Source organism: Hordeum vulgare, chromosome 6H, assembly GCF_904849725.1.
Source record: "Hordeum vulgare subsp. vulgare chromosome 6H, MorexV3_pseudomolecules_assembly, whole genome shotgun sequence".
NCBI lineage: Eukaryota > Viridiplantae > Streptophyta > Magnoliopsida > Poales > Poaceae > Hordeum > Hordeum vulgare.
This window is the reverse complement of record NC_058523.1, coordinates 102,801,342-102,820,536: the sequence shown is the minus strand read 5'-3', so window position 1 is coordinate 102,820,536 and position 19,195 is coordinate 102,801,342.

The window sequence follows — 19,195 nt, the reverse complement described above, 5'->3', positions numbered from 1 at the left end:
GAGTCTCTCGGGTCATGTCTACATAGTTCTCGAACCGGCAGGGTCTGCACACTTAAGGTTCGACGTTGTTTTATGCGTATTTGAGTTATATGGTTGGTTACCGAATGTTGTTCGGAGTCCCGGATGAGATCACGGACGTCACGAGGGTTTTCAGAATGGTCCGGAAACAAAGATTGATATATAGGATGACCTCATTTGATTACCGGAAGGTTTTCGGAGTTACCGGGAATGTACCGGGAATGACGAATGGGTTCCGGGAGTTCACCGCGGGGGGGGGGGGGGGGGGCAACCCACCCCGGGGAAGCCCATAGGCCTTGAGGGTGACACACCAGCCCTTAGTGGGCTGGTGGGACAGCCCAAAAGGGCTCTATGCACCAAGAAGAAAAAATCAAGAGAAAAGAAAAAAAAGGAGGAGGTGGGAAGGAAGGGGGACTCCCTCCCACCAAACCAAGTCCAACTCGGTTTGGGGGGGGAGTCCTCCCCCCTTGGACTCGGCCGACCCCCTTGGGGCTCCTTGAGCCCCAAGGCAAGGTCCCCTCCCTCCCACCTATATATACGGAGGTTTTAGGGCTGATTTGAGACGACTTTTCCACGGCAGCCCGACCACATACCTCCACGGTTTTTCCTCTAGATTGCGTTTCTGCGGAGCTCGGGAGGAGCCCTGCTGAGACAAGGTCATCACCAACCTCCGGAGCGCCGTCACGCTGCCGGAGAACTCTTCTACCTCTCCGTCTCTCTTGCTGGATCAAGAAGGCCGAGATCATCATCGAGCTGTACGTGTGCTGAACGCGGAGGTGCCGTCCGTTCGGTACTAGATCGTGGGACTGATCGCGGGGCGGATCGAGGGACGTGAGGACGTTCCACTACATCAACCGCGTTCACTAATGCTTCTGTTGTACGATCTACAAGGGTACGTAGATCACTCATCCCCTCTCGTAGATGGACATCACCATGATAGGTCTTCGTGCGCGTAGGAAAATTTTTGTTTCCCATGCGACGTTCCCCAACACAGTGAGGAGCTGGCTGCGAAACCACAGTCTCCGGACGTGGTTTAGGACGCTTTGAAGCATCAGCCGCAGAGGGAGAAGGTGTGGGGTCGAGCTGCAGCGTCCGTGCATGCTCGGCCGAGTCGGGTACGCGTGGGCACGCGTCGCCCGAGCTCTAGCGCGGGGGAGGAGGGTCCCTGGCGGCTGCTTCTCACTAAGGGGTTGTCGGGGGAGGTCTTGGACACTTCGGGGGAGGTTGGAACCGGCCGGGGGCGTCGTCCCCTACTCGGTTGCTTCCTGTAGCGCGTCCAGAGCATAGTTTTGGCATGCCACGGCATGCTGGCGCGCTCTGGGGCACTTCAGACGTGTCCCTCATGTCCTGGGTGTTGCTGGGAGTGTATCTAGATGTTGTGTGCTAGTGAGAGCACTGGCTGGTCAAGGGGGACATGTTTTACTAGTGCTGACAGTCCTGATCTGTGGCACAAATTGGAGTTTTTGTCACTTGTGCTTTGAACTGGGAGGGGCCAGTTGACTGGGTGTTTAGATTGGTCTGAGGCACTAATACACCAAGTTTGAGGCTCTGACATTGGGTAAAACAGTGGCTAGGTGGGTTTTTACCTTGCTGTCAGAAGGTGTTTGACACTGGTTTGTGGTGCTTTTACTCCACCACTGGAACTGCAACTTAACATGTTTGGTCTTGGGGTTAAAGTAGAGGTTTCCACCAATTTTGAGCTCCATTGCACAAGTTTAGCTTTGTAAACTTGAAAATGCATGAAAGTGGCCAGATCTATCTTCTCCAAAGAGAGTGTGACTAAACAGAGTCTAGCAAATGTCATTTTTGGTGTGGAGTCCTCATTTGAGGTGCTAAACACCCGTGCAAAGTTTCAGCCCCATTGGAGAAACTTTGCTATATAGAGTTGTTCCAACTCTATTCTGGACAAAGAGGGTTTTAGGCTCATTTGGTGACCTTCCCCACCTTGGATCAAGGTGAGAATTTATGTGGGCACCAAATATGGCTTGGGGAGGCTCCTGTAATTTAATGGGATTTTATTGAGAATATTTCCTTTGGAAATATCTCAAAAGGTTAAAACAGACAGGAATGGTTTTCAGGGTTTTACTCAAACAATTATAATATAAAATAGGGTTGAAAATCTTATGTATGGAAAATATATGTCCTTCTGAGTTTCCATGATTTTACTCATAATTTTTTAAGGAAGAGAAGCATTTTTCCTTGTGGGAATATCATTTCTGGCCTTAGAAACAGACATGTATTTAAAATAGAAAAATAATGTTTTAAATCATTAAATAATGTTTTTGGCAAATAATAACAGTATTTGAGTTCAGATCACCAACTTTGGTTGGGAGTGCTACTAGGCATCATGAGCTAGTAGTGTAACCCAAGCAAGGTAGAGGTGATCTCATGTCAAAGAAAAGAGTTTTGGAAATTCATTTAAAATAAATAAATTTGCCATGGGTTTGGATCAACAAGCAAACAAGCATACATTCATACAAGGCATTCGTAGCATTCACAACATTATTAGAATTTTTTTTAACAAGCCCTGATTTTTGCAACTCAAAACATTGGTGGTGAAAAACAGGGTGTGACAGACCTATCCCTCTTACAAGAATCTCGTCCCCGAGATTCCTAAGCTAGGCGTTAAATAGGTGTGGAAATTCTGATCGGAGATAGTCTTCACGTTCCCATGTTGCTTCTGCTTCGGTGTGGTTGCTCCACTGAACCTTGAAATACTTGATGGTGCGGCTTCTGGTGCAACGCTCTGCTTCATCCAGAATGCAAATCAGCTTCTCGCGATAGGTAAGATGTGGTTGAAGGTCAACAGCTTGGTGGTCAATGTCCTTGCAATGATCGGAACGGTTCGGCACTTGTAAGCACTTCCGGAGTTGTGACACGTGGAACACGTTGTGTACACCCGAAAGTTCTGGGGGTAGCTCCAATTGATAAGCCACTTCCCCGCGCCTCGCCGCGATCTTGAAGGGTCCAATAAACCTTGGGCCTAGCTTGCCCTTGACGTGGAAACGCTTGGTTTCCTTGAGAGGCGTAACGCGCAGGTACACCTGGTCTCCGGGAATGAACTCCACATTCTTGCTGCGGGAGTCCGCATAGCTCTTTTGTCGTGACTTAGTTGCCTTCAGGTTTTCTTGGACAAGCTGCACCTTTCTTTCCGCTTCCTGCAGCGCTTCTGGCCCAAAAACTAGTCCTTCTCCGGTTTCGGACCAATTGAGTGGGGTCCGGCACTTCCACCCATATAGCACCTCGAATGGAGCCATTTGAAGACTGGACTGGTAGCTGTTGTTGTATGAGAACTCAGCAAACGGCAGAAAGTCTTCCCATTTGGTACCATGAGCCAAGACACATGCGCAGAGCATGTCCTCGAGTATCTGGTTTTCCCTCTCGGCTTGTCCGCCCGTCTGCGGGTGGAATGCCGTGCTCAAAGAGAGCTTGGTTCCGAGAGCTTCTTGAAACTTCTTACAGAATCTTGAGGTGAATTGCGTGCCGCGGTCGGACACGATCTCCTTAGGAACTCCATGAAGGCTAACGATGCGCTCAATGTAGAGGCTAGCCAACTTGTCGCCCCCATAGGTGGTGTTGACCGGAATGAAATGAGACACCTTAGTTAACTGGTCGACGATGACCCATATGGAGTCATGACCCCTGCTTGACCGGGGTAGTCCGGCAATGAAGTCCATGCCGACCTTGTCCCATTTCCATTCTGGCACTTGAAGAGGTTGTAGCAGCCCAGCAGGCCGCTGATGCTCAGCCTTGACCCGCTGGCATACATCACACTTAGCGACGTAGGAGCCTATTTCTCTCCTCATGCCATGCCACCAGAATCGTTCTCGGAGGTCTTGATACATCTTGGTACCACCGGGATGGATGGAGTATGGCGTGTTGTGGGACTCTTGCAGGATCAAGTCCTTGAGTTTGGCCTTGTTGGGCACGCATAAGTGTTTCCCGTACCACACCACTCCTTGATCATCAACCGAGAACCCTGGGGCCTTGCCTTCCCAAATCTTCCTCTTGAGGCCTTCAATACTCTTGTGTCCCACCTGGGCTTCCTTGATATCATCAGCCAGAGTTGGTTTGACTTCGAGGTTGGCTAGGTATCCTGGTCCGACCAACTCCAGTCCGAAGCTTTCCATCTCTTCATACAAGGCGGGCAACCGTTCCTTGAGCATGACGTTCAAGGTGCCGGCCTTCCGGCTTAAAGCATCGGCTACCACGTTTGCCTTACTGGGGTGGTACTGAATGCTGAGGTCATAATCCTTGATTAACTCAAGCCATCTTCGTTGCCTCATATTCAGCTCCCTTTGGGTGAAGATATATTTCAGACTCTTGTGGTCCGTGTATATTTCACATCGCTTCCCCAGAAGGTAATGTCGCCATGTCTTCAAGGCATGCACTACGACTGCTAACTCGAGATCATGGGTTGCGTAGTTCTCCTCATGCGGACGCAGTTGCCGTGACAAGTATGCTACGACTCTGCCATCTTGCATTAAGACTCCACCGAGTCCGGTTCCGGAGGCATCACAGTAAATCCAAACTCCTTGTTGATGTGCGGGGTAGCTAGTACCGGGGCGGTAGTCAGTCTTTTCTTCAACTCTTGGAAGCTTGCTTCACATGCTGGTGTCCACTCGAACTTCCGACCTTTCTTCAAAAGCTGAGTCATAGGTCGAGCGATGCTGGAGAATCCCTCTACGAACTTGCAGTAGTACCCCGCGAGTCCGAGAAAACTCGTGATATCCTTCACGTCCCTCGGCGATTCCCAGTTGGCCACTGTGGTAATCTTGGATGGATCTACTGCCAATCCGCTTGCCGTCATGATATGACCCAAAAATCCAACTTCATTTAGCCAGAATTGACACTTGCTGAACTTGACATACAGTTGGTGCTCTCGAAGCTTTCCCAGAACTATCCTCAAGTGTTGCTCATGTTCGTCTTCGGATTTTGAGAAGATTAGTATGTCATCGATGAATACGACGACAAACTTATCTAAATACTCCATGAAGACCTTGTTCATGAGGTACATGAAGTAAGCTGGGGCATTTGTCAATCCGAACGACATGACAGTGCACTCATAGAGACCGTATCGGGTCACGAATGCAGTCTTGGGTATGTCCTCGGGTCGAATCTTCAACTGGTAATATCCGGATCGGAGATCGATCTTGGAGAATACCTTAGCTCCATTCAATTGGTCAAACATGTCTTCTATTTTGGGGAGCGGGTACTTGTTCTTGATTGTGACTTCGTTGAGAGAACGGTAATCGACGCAGAGTCGAATGGTACCATCCTTCTTTGATACAAACAGAACAGGTGATCCCCAAGGTGACGCACTCGGACGGATGAATCCTTTCCTGAGTTGCTTATCCAGCTGCTTCTTCAGCTCTGCTAGCTCCTCGGATCCCATCCTGTAAGGCTTCTTATAAATAGGCCTTGACCCGGGCATGAGCTCAATGATAAACTCGATGTGTCGGTCAGGAGGCATTCTGGGTAGCTCGTCAGGAAAGATGTCCGGGTACTCACAGACTACTGGCACTTGGTCGAGCTCTACCTCGGATAGACTGTTGATTCGAGGTACTTGAGCTGATACCGGCTCAGATACATACTTGACCTTGACCCCTTGGTCGCTTGTCATGGTAATGGCCCTGTTGGCACAGTCCAAGAGACGCTGGTGCTTGGCCAGCCAATCCATGCCGAGAATTACTTCCAAGCCTTGCGACTTAAGCACAATGAGGTCTGCCAAGAAGCTCGTCCCATTGATAACTATCGCGACCTTTCTACACCCTAGATTGGACCTCAACACTGTTCCCGGGGTTTGAATTGCCATCTGCCCGCGAAGCAGAGTGGGTTTTAAACCACACTTCTCCGCAAACCTTTGAGTAACAAAAGAATGCGAAGCACCACAATCAAACAACACTGTAGGAACATACCCAGAATGCAGTCCGGGTGTTTCTGTGGCTCTTCGGCGGTGATGTGGTTGATCCACCCCCTGCTATTGAATTGCTGATTGCGGGGAATCTGGTTTCTTCCGGGTGCTCGTTGACCTAGGTTGGGTGCATTGGAACGCGGTGCATCGGGCTTCTTGTTGGGACACTGCCTGGAATAGTGTCCGGTTTGACCACACCCAAAAGAGGTGAGCTGACCCGAAGGGTTGGTCTTGACTCCACTGTTGTTCGGTGGGTTGGAAACTGGCTTGGTGTTGACTTTGGGCTGATAATTCTGACGGAATACCGGGGTCTTGTACTGCTGCTGCTGATAGTTGGGCCTTGCAGGTGCTGACTGCCATGGTCTTGGTCTTGCATTTGTGGGTCCTCCACTGCCTATCAGCTTGCGCTTGCGGGTGTCGTCCATCGCACGACGCTTGTCTTCCAGCAGAAGTGCCTTGTTAACCAGGTCGCTGGAGGTCTTGCAGTCGCAAACTACCAACTGGTATTGCAGGGACTGCTGCAATCCTTCCATGAAGCATTCCACCTTAGCGGCCTCAGTGTTAACATCCTCAGGGGCATACCTCGATAAGAGGTTAAACTTCTGCATATATTCCTTAATAGTTCCACTGCCCTGCCTCAAGGCTCGGAATTCCCGCTTCTTAATGGTCATCATTCCTGGCGGAATATGAGCCGCGCGGAATCCTTCCTTGAACATTGCCCAAGTGATGACTTGCCCATCTTGCATGATCTGGAAACCATCCCACCAAGCTCTGGCGGTGCCTCCGAGATAGTGTGAAGCATAAAGGACCTTCTCACGTTCATCGAGCGCAAGGAGGTCTTCAATAGTGCGAATCCAGTCATCGGCATCCAACGGTTCAGTCGTTTCCGTGAATATGGGAGGCGTAGTCCGCATAAACTCTGAGATAGTAGAGCGGCCATTGCCATTCCCGTTCTACAGCGGGTTGTTCACTAGGACTTGAGCCAGCTGCTGAATAGAGGCATTGTTGGCTTGACGCTCCTCGCGAAGAGCATGAAGGAACTGAGCCATAGTCAAGTTCTCGGGAGGAGGTGGCGGAGGAACATTGCCATGCTGCTCATGGTGATCTCCAGCATGAGCTTCTCCTTCGGTTCCCTGCGGCTGACCTGAGGAGGCGGTGCCGGGGTTGCCGAAGGTGCTGTTGCGGGTTGCATTCACCATCCTGTCATGGAAACAGACAGGTCAAAAATCCGCCTTGCTTGAAACCACAAGGGTTTGCTCTAGTAAGAGGGGGGGGGGTCCAAATGTGCTAGTGCGAGTTTTTTTAAAATCAAAGTCTTTGAAACAGAATTTGTATTCATTGAAAACAAGTGACGTAGTCGCGTACAGGCTGCATAAGGCAGAATGTGGCTTACATCATACACACTCATAACTTAAAAGACCGGATACATGGATACCCTACGCTCAGGGGTACTCCTAGTTGCCTATGCTGAAATCCTATGCGGCAGACTGCTCAGTCTCAAAGGTGGGTTCGACAGGATCTTCATCTTCGTTAGTCTCTTCTTCCTTCGATGGAGTGGAAGAAAGAATCCGTACATCACAGCGTCTCTTAGGTGAGGCGGCGAAGAGCTCAGTATATTCTTCCGCTGTCAGGCGGCGACTCTGAAGAGGGATGGCCTGGATCGGTAGCACACCACCCCTGGTAGCAATACCGGCCCTTCCTTCAGGTGCGCCTTCTTTCTTCACCTTGCGATTCTTCATTTTATCAGTGTGGAGTAGGCCCTTGACTTGGTGCAGTTCTTGGCGAAGCTTCGTTGATTCCTTAACCAGAAGGTGCGTCAGGGTGTCAGATGAGAGACTAAAGTAGGTCTGAAACCTTAATGGCATCCCATCCTCAGACGATGGGGTGAGCGTCCAGCTCCCGTCCACTCCTTCCTTAAGAAAAGGTAGGTGACGAGTAGCGGGTTCATCAGCCATCTCAGGGAGGATATCGCTGAGACACACGAGCGCCTCTCATGCGGCTGTCTCCAGTGCCAGCATCAGTTCTCCCATTTGTGGTCCTTCAAAGAACCAACTAGTCGGGGAGTCATTAGCCTTCACTATCACGTCCACGTGATATTCCTTGGTGTCGGTGTTGACCTAGTGCTCGTGGTAGAGGAAGATGGGTGTGCGGCGTACGTGGCACTTCTCGAGACTATCCACCTGGAGTAGGGGAAAGCCGGTCTCCAGAAGTGTCTCAGGTACGGCGGCCATCTACAAGATATAGGAGAGAGAGAAAATAAGAAGGTTTTAGGTGCAAGTTGTGTAAGGCTGGTGTACTAATCGTTTTCGGCTAACGTCCATGCTACCTAAGGCTTCCTATAGTCAGGATGGCTCTGATACGAGTTCTGTGGGGACCCCGACTGGTAAGTCGAGATCGCCGTGCCTAGTGATCGCAAGGATCAATGCTCACTGAACACAGATACTGAATAATGGAGTCTTACATCCAAATACCGAATATTACATTAAATGACCGAAGGGTCAGGTTCTCAAACAAGGCCTAAGGCCAAATAAAACGGGTACAATGGGTAGCAGAAACTCATAAGGGCTAAGCGGGTGCCCATGCCATAGAGCCTACACCGACATGCATTCTGACTTGGAAGCGTCCTAGATCGCAGGTCCGTCTCCGAAGGCGTACTCATCGCCAAACACCGGTCCTTCCTTGTCTGGTCAATAATATAACCAGTGGCAAGCCAATGAGTACTTTGAATGTACTCGCAAACAGCCCATGATATGAACAATGAAAATGAAGGATAACAATATCATGCATTTCTAGTATAACTCCTCTGGGTAGAATGATCATGAATATGCATCAAGTTAAAGAATTACTTTTGAAGAACAGGTTACAGATATCAACATATCTGCTAAGGGTTGAACCATCCAGGTACACCCTATATGCCAAGTCATCGGACTTGTCATAACCTCAATGTATCAACTGAGGGTTAACCCATCTGGGTTTACCCTATATGCCAAGTCATCGGACTTGGTCATATTATTGTTATTGTAACAACACCTTTTTAATACCAAACACACACACACTCACTCACACTTGGTTTATGCGGAAATATCAGGACGTAGTTTAAGCAGGATTACCTAACTGTCCTTGACCGTGGACACGGCTATTCGAATAGTTTGACACTCTGCAGAGGTAGTACGCTGGACCCACGAGATCCGGGAAACTTCCGTGTCATCCAAGACTCGCGGTATATCACATATACCCGAGGTAAGTACCCGATCATCATCTTTCCCCTAAGGATACTAGACAAAGAGGTCCACTCGATTGGTACCCAGCCCACATGTTGTACATCTTACGAGCACCGACTCTGGACAGTATCAACCATGCGGGGACCAATGGTGTGCCTGGAACTCATAATAATGGCATAGTCGTCCTACCTGGCATGACCCCATCACGAGAGTGACGACAATCACTCCCGCCACTAGTAATGTGGCTCTTTTCTAGTACCGACCAGAGTAATCAACAAAGCCCCATCCCATAAAAGGGGTATCGTGGTCGTACTGGTAAGGTTGGGACGGTCGACACATTATAAATCTAATCCCATTTCTGAAACCATACTCACGCAAAAACACCGGTGCATCACTTCACCAAAAGTGACCACCAACTCATCATCACCCTCAGGCATTAGTGGCACCCGACGGGGTTTTCATAAACCTTGATTTAACTCATCATCATTCTCATGATAATATGCTTCTATATTTACTTGTCAACATGGTATTAGCGTGACCCTCAATGGGTAGGGTCAAGCTCAATGCAATGGTTCTTTAATTTTACTAGTCAACATGACAGTAGCATGATCCTCATAGATGGTAGGGTCAAGCTCATCATGTTTGTGCTCCAAGGAGCCACATGTATAACATCACCATCATGCAAGTGCTTCGAAGAAGCCTTCGGTACCATCACACCAATGATGAACCGGCATCATGATCACATGCTACGGAAAGTACTTGCTATTCTAGCATGCATCAATTCACATGCTTAAGTCATGGTCAAAGGGCTGCTTGCCTTAGTCAGCTAAGTATGCTGGGTCTTCGAGGTCTTCCGTTCTGAATCCTTCGCCACTCGGTAATTCTATCGTCGAGAATATAATAAATAAGAAATAGCTCACACAAAAACAGATCACAAACCACTTTTAAAAATGTTGCAAAACTTGGTAAGAATCAGGTTGTTACTTTGAAAAATATCTTCTCTTTGTTTTTACTAGCAAAGCATTTTTAATAATTACTAAACAGAAGCAAACTATTGCTTTTAATGCCTTTATATTATTATAAAACATATTCTGTTTTTGAAAAATATCAACAATGGCAGAATCAAATAGTACTCATTTTTAGAAAAATATCAGTGGAAGAATCATATTTTTCCACTGGGTAGTTATTTTTAGAAAAATCATTTTAGTCTCAGGTTTAAAAATAAAAGAAAAAGCCAAAGCCTGGCCTGGGAAGCAGGCCGGCCCAGCCAGCCAGCACGCTGCCAGGCGCGCGCGCCATGTTTGAACCTGACGTGCGGGCCCGTGGGGTTAGCGGCTGTGGCTGCGCGCGGGGCAGCTCCAGACGCCGACAGGTGGAGCCCACCTGTCTAGTTCTTCCGCTACCTCCAGCCAGGGAGGAGGAGACGAACGCCAGCGAGGCTATCGTTGTCCATGGGCCTAGCTAAGGGCAGGAATGGGTTCAGCATGCCTCCGCCTACCTGTAGGTGGTCGGGACAACGCCGGAGAGGCTTGGAGTCGCCGGCGATGAGATGGCCGTGGCGGAGGAGTTTTGGGATGTGGTTGAACTGGTAGCTAGGGGCACGGAAAAGCTCGGGGCTGTTGGGGGGAAAGGTTCCTGGTGTCGAGGGGAGTGCTCTGGTGGGTCGAGTGTCGCAGGAGCCGGCGTGTAGCCGGAGATTGACCGAAGCTTCGAGGCGGAGGGGCCTTGGTCGATCTCGAGCACCGGGGTTCTGTGAGCTCGATTGGGTGGCTAGGGGGGAGCTAGTGGTCGTGCAGAGGCTGTTGGAGGGGTGCTGAGGTGCCGGGGAGGCCTATTTATAGGCTCGCGACGGTGAGCCGAACTCGGTGCGCCGGTGACTCACCGCGGCGCGCGTGCATGCACAGTGAGGAGCTGGTTGCAAAACCACGGTCTCCGGACGTGGTTTAGGACGCTCTGAAGTATCGGCCGTAGAGGGAGAAGGCGTGGGGCCGAGCTGCAGCGTCCGTGCATGCTCGGCCGATTCGAGTGCGCGCGGGCACGCGTCGCCCGAGCTCTAGCGCGGGGGAGGAGGGTCTCTGGTGGTTGCTTCTCACTGAGGGGTTGTCGGGGGAGGTCTTGGACACTTCGGGGGAGGTTGGAACCGGCCGGGGGCATCGTCCCCTTCACGGTTGCTCCCTGTAGCGCGTCCAGAGCACAGTTTTGGCATGCCACGACATGCTGGCGTGCTCTGGGGCACTTCATACGTGTCCCTAATGTCCTGGGTGTTGCTGGGAGTGTATCTAGCCGTTGTGTGCTAGTGAGAGCACTGGATGGTCAAGGGGGACTTGTTTTACTAGTGCTGCCAGTCCTGATCTGTGGCACAAATTGGAGTTTTTGTCACTTGTGCTTTGAACTGGGGAGGGGCCAGTTGACTGGCTGTTTAGGTTGGTCTGAGGCACTAATACACCAAGTTTGAGGCTCTGACATTGGGTAAAACAGTGGCTAGGTGGGGTTTTACCTTGCTGTCAAAAGGTGTTCGAAAGTGGTTTGGGGTGCTTTCACTCCACCACTGTAACTGCAACTTAACAGGTTTGCTCTTGGGGTTAAAGTAGAGGTTTCCATCAATTTTGAGCTCCATTGCACAAGTTTAGCTTTGTAAACTTGAAAATGCATGAAAGTGGTCAGATCTGTCTTCTCCAAAGGGAGTGTGACTAAACAGAGTCTAGCAAATCTCATTTTTGGTGTGGAGTCCTCATTTGAGGTGCCAAACACCCGTGCAAAGTTTCAGCCCCATTGGACAAACTTTGCTATGTAGAGTTGTTCCAACTCTATTCTCGACAGAGAGGGTTTTAGGCTCATTTGGTGACCTTACCCACCTTGGATCTAGGTGAGATTTTATGTGGGCACCAAATATGGCTTGGGGAGGCTCCTGCAATTTAATGGGATTTTATTGAGAATATATCCTTTGGAAATATCTCAAAAGGTTAAAACAGACAGGAATGGTTTTCAGGGTTTTACTCAAATAATTATAATATAAAATAGGGTTGAAAATCTTATGTATGGAAAATATATGTCCTTCTGAGTTTCCATGATTTTACTCAAAATTTTCTAAGGCAGAGAAGCATTTTTCCTTGTGGGAATATCATTTCTCGCCTTAGAAACGGACATGTATTTAAAATAGAAAAATAATGTTTTAAATCATTAAATAATGTTTTTGGAAAATAATAACAGTATTTGAGTGCACATCACCAACTTTGGTTGGGAGTGCTACTAGGCATCATGAGCTAGTAGTGTAACCCAAGCAAGGTAGAGGTGATCTGATGTCAAAGAAAAGAGTTTTGGAAATTCATTTAAAATAAATACATTTTCCACGGGTTTGGATCAACAAGCAAACAAGCATACATTCATACAAGGCATTCATAGCATTCACAACATTATTAGAAAAAAAATTAACAAGCCCTGATTTTTGCAACTCAAAACATTGGTGGTGAAAAATAGGGTGTGACAGTATAATCTATGTACCTTTTTTTGAACAATGATGAATATGGCCAACCACCAACGCCCATGAAATGACTATGTGAGGCACTTTTATACCAGGTCAAATGTGGGTCCACCATATGGGTCGTCCAAGCCGAGATTCTAGACTAATAGACTCATTCGAGTCCATTTATTCTATCTGACTAATGCAGGTAGATTCCCTTCCCCTACAAACTTGAGCTCGTCCCTCACTGGCTATAGAGAACTCCACCTAGATCCACAATTCCCCCGCAGACCGCAGTCCATGCTTCCTCATCAACCATTCCCAAAGAGATCTTGCCACACATTCGTGGCTTCGATTGTGGTGACCAAATCATCACATGTATTTGCCCGTAATGGGGTGAATGCCAACAATTTGCCCCCAGTCACCTGCAACCACAAGAGCCCTTCAGTATGAATCTGATGCACACCATAACCATTTGTAGTAACCCAGACCTCTAATCCAAACCCATCGTAATTCTCAATAGGTCATTAAAATACGGAATCACCACAACTAACAATATATCATCTATCCAAAATAATTGTAATGATGCTATCAAGATAACATTTTGGAAGCACATTTATCTCAAATCAATATTAAACTATTAATAGATCAAGCACTCGCAAAATGATTATGTTAGAGTAAAGCATACCAAGTTACATGGTACACACACCAATCTATTCAGGGGTGTTACATTAATGAGGCAATTTGGTTAGTGCATGGTAGCTATTTAAGTAGTCCATATATCACTCATGCTCACAGAATTAGCAATGCTCACAACTACGTACTTCAATTGGGACAATTTTCTAGCATGCTCAGTTTCCAAAGACTGGACATCTTAGTAATGACACACCTTTGCGTCCATGCATGAGCTAGGATCGATCAGGACAATAAATTGCTTCAATGCTGGTGACAAATCTTTTGTTCGAGCTTGTGCTGCCCCTCCGCTACACATATTTGAATGTATCCACTCACTTCCCTTACAGGCAGAAGCTGCTCGACATATTCAACCACTCATAGCCATCTCCATTCACTCATTTCATAGGAATATTGAATCGTAAAATATTTTCAAAGTATTAGGCTTGTATCATGATCTATGTTCGCTTCTATCTACACTTCAAGACACAAAGCTTTTGTGTTTGATAACAAAATTAAGAAAATATGAAGGTAAAAGGAAATCATCAATATAATTCCATATTCACTACAACATGGAACAAACATGAAATGTCGCGAAAACTACCGAAACTTACTTTTCTCGAACCACGATACAAAGCAACTACAACACATAAGCTAGCACCTTATACATGCTTTAAAGAAGACGTATAGTTTGACCACCTACTGGTAGCTACTATACACATTCACAACACATCAGGCCTTTCATGAAATATTTGTCTGGGCAAGAAAACATTGCTATATGATGAAGTAGTAGGTAAACTCACAAATTGTGTATGTCGTATCAATAACTCTGTTGTAATCAAACTTTGAAGCTACAATGAGATAAATGAATAATATGAACTTTAGTTAAATGATGCCAAATAACAAAAAGAGTCATGTACAATGAACACAATGGAAGCACAAAATAAATGCATCTAGAAGATTACGCATGATCTAATCATACCTTACCATCCAAAATCTTCCCTCTCTCGTACTCGTATCAATGACTCTTCTATACAAGGGTAAGTAGTATTTTTTCATGTACTCTAGGTGTTTTGTCATCAATTGAACAAGCTACTGCATTTTTGGAAACTACATGAACAAAACAGCACAACTATTCACGGTAAGTTAGTAACCCTAAAGGATTTACCTCCTTGGAGAAAATCATAAGAACAAACTGCATATACAGTAAAACACAGTGAGATCTAAATCAAAGTATAACTATTTGAAAATATTTGGGGAAGGTTTGAAGGAAAATCTCTAACCCTACAATTTGAAGAGATAAGGATATATATACCAAGTATTCCCCTAAAAGAAAAATACCAAGTAAAGCTTGCTACATTCTGGGAAATACTGAAGTAGATTCTTGGCTTTATCAATATCTATGCGCAAGTAGATCAACACCAAAAGTCCAAACCTACTTCCAGGTCTTGTACTCTCTAGGGCAGGGATGACATTCAAAACTTCATGAACTATAGTGTAACGTTTCTTACATAGGTCACCGTGTAGCTACACAAATAATCAAATAATAATCCAAACAACAGAGTCATAGACAGGAAATGAAAGAAAAAACTGCATTGTTTATCATAGTTTTCTAACTTGCTGTTTGGTACTATGAGAGTTTTTCAGAGAAGAATCTTATCATATACAATACAAACTAGTGGTGATATTTATCGGGTGCAGTTTTAATTTCAAGCACGAGAGTGATTATATACAAATAACTACATAATCATCACAAGACACCAAGGAAGTGGAGCCAATGATCAGAAGTCGTGTTCAATGTCGTCCTATATGTGGAGATATCCCATAGATAACATCAAGATTCCAATCTCCCTACCATTGCTGAATTAATAGCTTTTGGTGGAATTAGGGGTTCTGCTGGATTACCTTCCAATTGCGGGCAATAACAAAGTCCGTCAACCTCAACCCTCTTCATGGCGTCCTTTTAAATCAAATTTCATCTCCAAAGAGAGCAATGTAATGAACATGATATTGCTTTTAGTCCCCATCACAAATATGTGACACATAATCAGAATAAGTATCTTTAATGTTTAGAAATTGATTGCATTGGCAAATATATATAAGAAAAGGCTCAAATCTCTCACCATGAGTAACAAACTTAAATGCAATATAAATGTCATGTTCTTTTAAAAGAAATACAAGATGAAGATGCCTATATCTTATATAATAAATGGCATCGATCACATAACCTGAAAGAAGAACATGCCATCAGTTAAGAATGCAGTATGTAACCTAACAACATGAAAAATAGCATGAAAAAAGAAGGCAGAAGTCCTATGGCCTTCTAATTCACACGAAATTGGCACAAAATTAGAAAATGATAAATCAAAAAATACCCATAGAAGAAGGAAGAAAAAAGGATGCCTAATTTCCATGGTTATGCCATAAAAAATTTATGACAAAAACTCTGGCATACATGTTATTGGTATGGATTCCATTAGGGCAAGATGTTCTTTATCCAAAACCAGAATTTTACCAGTTTGTTCAGCTAAAGTTGGAGCAATGATAGAGTAGCTAAATATGGATGCAAGTTTTTTGTTAAATGAAAATGTTCTTTCTTACAAGTGCCAAGATTTAGTTAAATCAACATGGTATAAATTGGTTGAAATGATGAAGTTGGTGTAACAAAATTGGAGTCATTTCAAACTGGTGTAGGAGAGAAGCCATGCACCACATTTTCCACTATAGTTTCCTCGTGTAATCTAATATTACGAATATCCCTTGCAGTAAAACTGGAAGAAACTTTGTGCATACCTTTGTTTTTTAGGATAAGGACCGTGTCTTGATGCTTTCTACATGATCCGGTGCCCATCAACAACGTTTTGCTCCTCAATGCTAGTTCAAGAGGAGAGACAAAGAGAAACTAGTCAGATTATAGGGCATAAAATCTGAAAAGTTGTGGTTTCTGTGCTTCTTGTGGAAGAAACAAAAGAGGAAGACACAAAGGGTAGAAGAGAGGGGTCAGACCAGCCTCACCATTCTGCCACCCATCATAGTCGGTGAATACCTTGGCTGAGAGCACTCCCCAATCTTACTTGGCACACGACAAAGCAAAGCCAACCCGACCTGCACATGCACCCGCCCCGTCCTCACTCGCCAGGCCACACTGTGGGCGCTACCCGTTCCAGTGGCTGCTCTCTCCAACTTGCATTGGGAAGGAGTGTCGATTAGGGAGGGGAGGAAATAGGTTGGAGGAGCAATAGCTACAAAGCCCCATGCCCCCACCTACTCTTCTCCTTCTCCTTTGCGGTCGTCACCACCTCATCTGCACCCTTCTCTAGCTCGATGTAGACATCCTTCGTGCAACTTAATTACCAAGAAGATGGATCTAAACCGGCATGAACAAAAAGAGGTGAATCCCACGTAACATTTTTTAAACTTCTCTTTTTTTGAATCCCACGTAATCCTTAAAGGAAATTTCTATCATTATATATTATGTCATTTATTATGTTTTTTCAATTTCCCTCTTTTTTTGAATCCTACGTAATCCTCTACATTTACCAATCATCTAAGTTCCTAGGTTTTACCCTGCTCTAGTATTATTGTAGCCTCTCTACTCTAATGTTGTTCTTTTAAATTTTTTAGACGGACCAGTTCTTTAGAAATCCGCATGATGTTATCCTCGTTGTTCGTTTTCCACAGACAAATGCTAAATTCAGGAAGAATTAATTTTATAATGCCAATTTTCATGGTTTCTCCGTGATTTTGTCCTAGAGGCAACTACTTAGCGATGCAAACAACAAACCATGCGACGACCACTTGGCTCGGCTGCCAATACAACTTGACAATAAACTTCCATCCCACTACATGAAGCGGTCTCTAATTAACCAACACCAATTTGAAACGTCCCATATAAATCAACAATAAACAACAACAAAGATTAGGCAGGTCATAAATGCAAGCACCATAAATACGACATAGAGTCCAAAGCACCACTTCAATTACAATTAAGTAGTAGTACATGATGACTGATACGTCTCCAACGTATCTATAATTTTTGATGGTTCCATGCTATTATCTTGTCAAACTTCGGATGTTTTGTATGCCCTTTATATCTTTTTTGGGACTAATTTATTAAGTCAGTGCCAAGTGTCAGTTCCTTTTTTTTCGTGTTTTTTACCCTTTTCATAGGAGGATTTTAAACGGTGTCCAAACGGAATAAAACTTTCGAAAAGATTTTTTTCGGAACAGAAGATACGCGCCAGACTTGAGAACCAAGGCAGGGGCCATCACGGGACCCCACAAGCCACCTAGGCGCGGCCAGGGGGCCCGCGCCTAGCAGGCTTGTGGGCCCCGTGTGGCACGTCTGCCCTACCTCTTTCGCCTATAAATTCAAAAAAATTCCAAAACGGCGAGAGAGATCCAGGAAAATACTTTTCCGCCGCCGCAAGCTTCTGTCTCCGCAAGATCCCATCTAGGGCACGTTCTGGTGCCCTGCCGAAGGGGGGATTCGGATACGGAGGGCTTCTTCATCAACACCATGACCTCTCCGATGATGCGTGAGTAGTTCACCATAGACCTTCGGGTCCATAGCTAGTATCTAGATGACTTCTTCTCTCTCTTGGATCTTCAATACAAAGTTCTCCATGATCTTCATGTAGATCTATCCGATGTAATCTTCTTTTGCGGTGTGTTTGTCGAGATCCGATGAATTGTGGATTTATGATCAGATTATCTATGAATCTTATTTGAGTTTCTTATGATCTCTTATATGCATGATTTCATATCCTTGTAATTCTCTTCGTGTTGTGGGTTTTGTTTGGCCAACTTGATCTATGATTCTTGCAATGGGAGAAGTGCTTGGTTTTGGGTTCATACCGTGCGGTGACCTCACCTAGTGACAGAAGGGGTAGCGAGGCACGCGTCGTGTTGTTGCCATCAAGGGTAAAAAGATGGGGTTTTCATCATTGGTTTGAGTTTATCCCTCTACATCATGTCATCTTGCTTAAAGCGTTAATCTGTTTGTCATGAACTCAATACACTAGATGCATGCTGGATAGCGGTCGATGTGTGGAGTAATAGTAGTAGATGCAGAAAGTATCGGTCTACTTGTCTCGGACGTGATGCATATATGTATGATCATTGCCTTAGATATCGTCATGACTTTGCGTGGTTCTATCAATTGCTCGACAGTAATTTGTTCACCCACCGTAATATTTGCTATTTTGAGAGAAGCCTCTAGTGAACACTATGGCCCCCGGGTCTACTTCATACCATATTTTCAGCCTTACTCTTTTACTTCTTTGCACTTTCCGCCTTCAGATCTCACTTTGCAATCAATCTTGAAGGAATTGACAACCCCTTTATAGCGTTGGGTGCAAGCTCTTTTGTGTTTGCGCACGTACTCTTGACTTGACACGATTCTCCTACTGGATTGATACCTTGGTTCTCAAACTAAGGGAAATACTTACTGCTCCTGTGCTGCATCACCCTTTCCTCTTCAAGGGAAAAACCAACGCAAGCTCAAGAGGCAACAGAAGGATTTCTGGTGCCGTTGTCGGGGAGGATCAAGTCAAGAACTCATCCAAGTAAGTGTCACAAACTCATCTCTTGCATTTACAATTTTGGCTCCCATTTTCCTCTCCCCCACTTCTGAAAAACAAAAAATTACAAAAATATTTGCCTTTTTCGTTTTCCTTTCCTTTGCTTGTGTGCTATGTGCCTTCAATATGCTGGCATCTTCGCTTGCTGAAAATCCATTGATATGGATCCTGATCCACTTGCTAATCTCTTTAAGAAATCCAATTATGTGGAACCAATTGTTAGTGAGTTGAGTGCGCTTGACTTTCTCTATGGAGTTTTTCTTGAGATGCGTGAATCTGAAAATCGTGATGAAGAAATTCATGAAGTGATTCACGAGGGCTCCTTGAA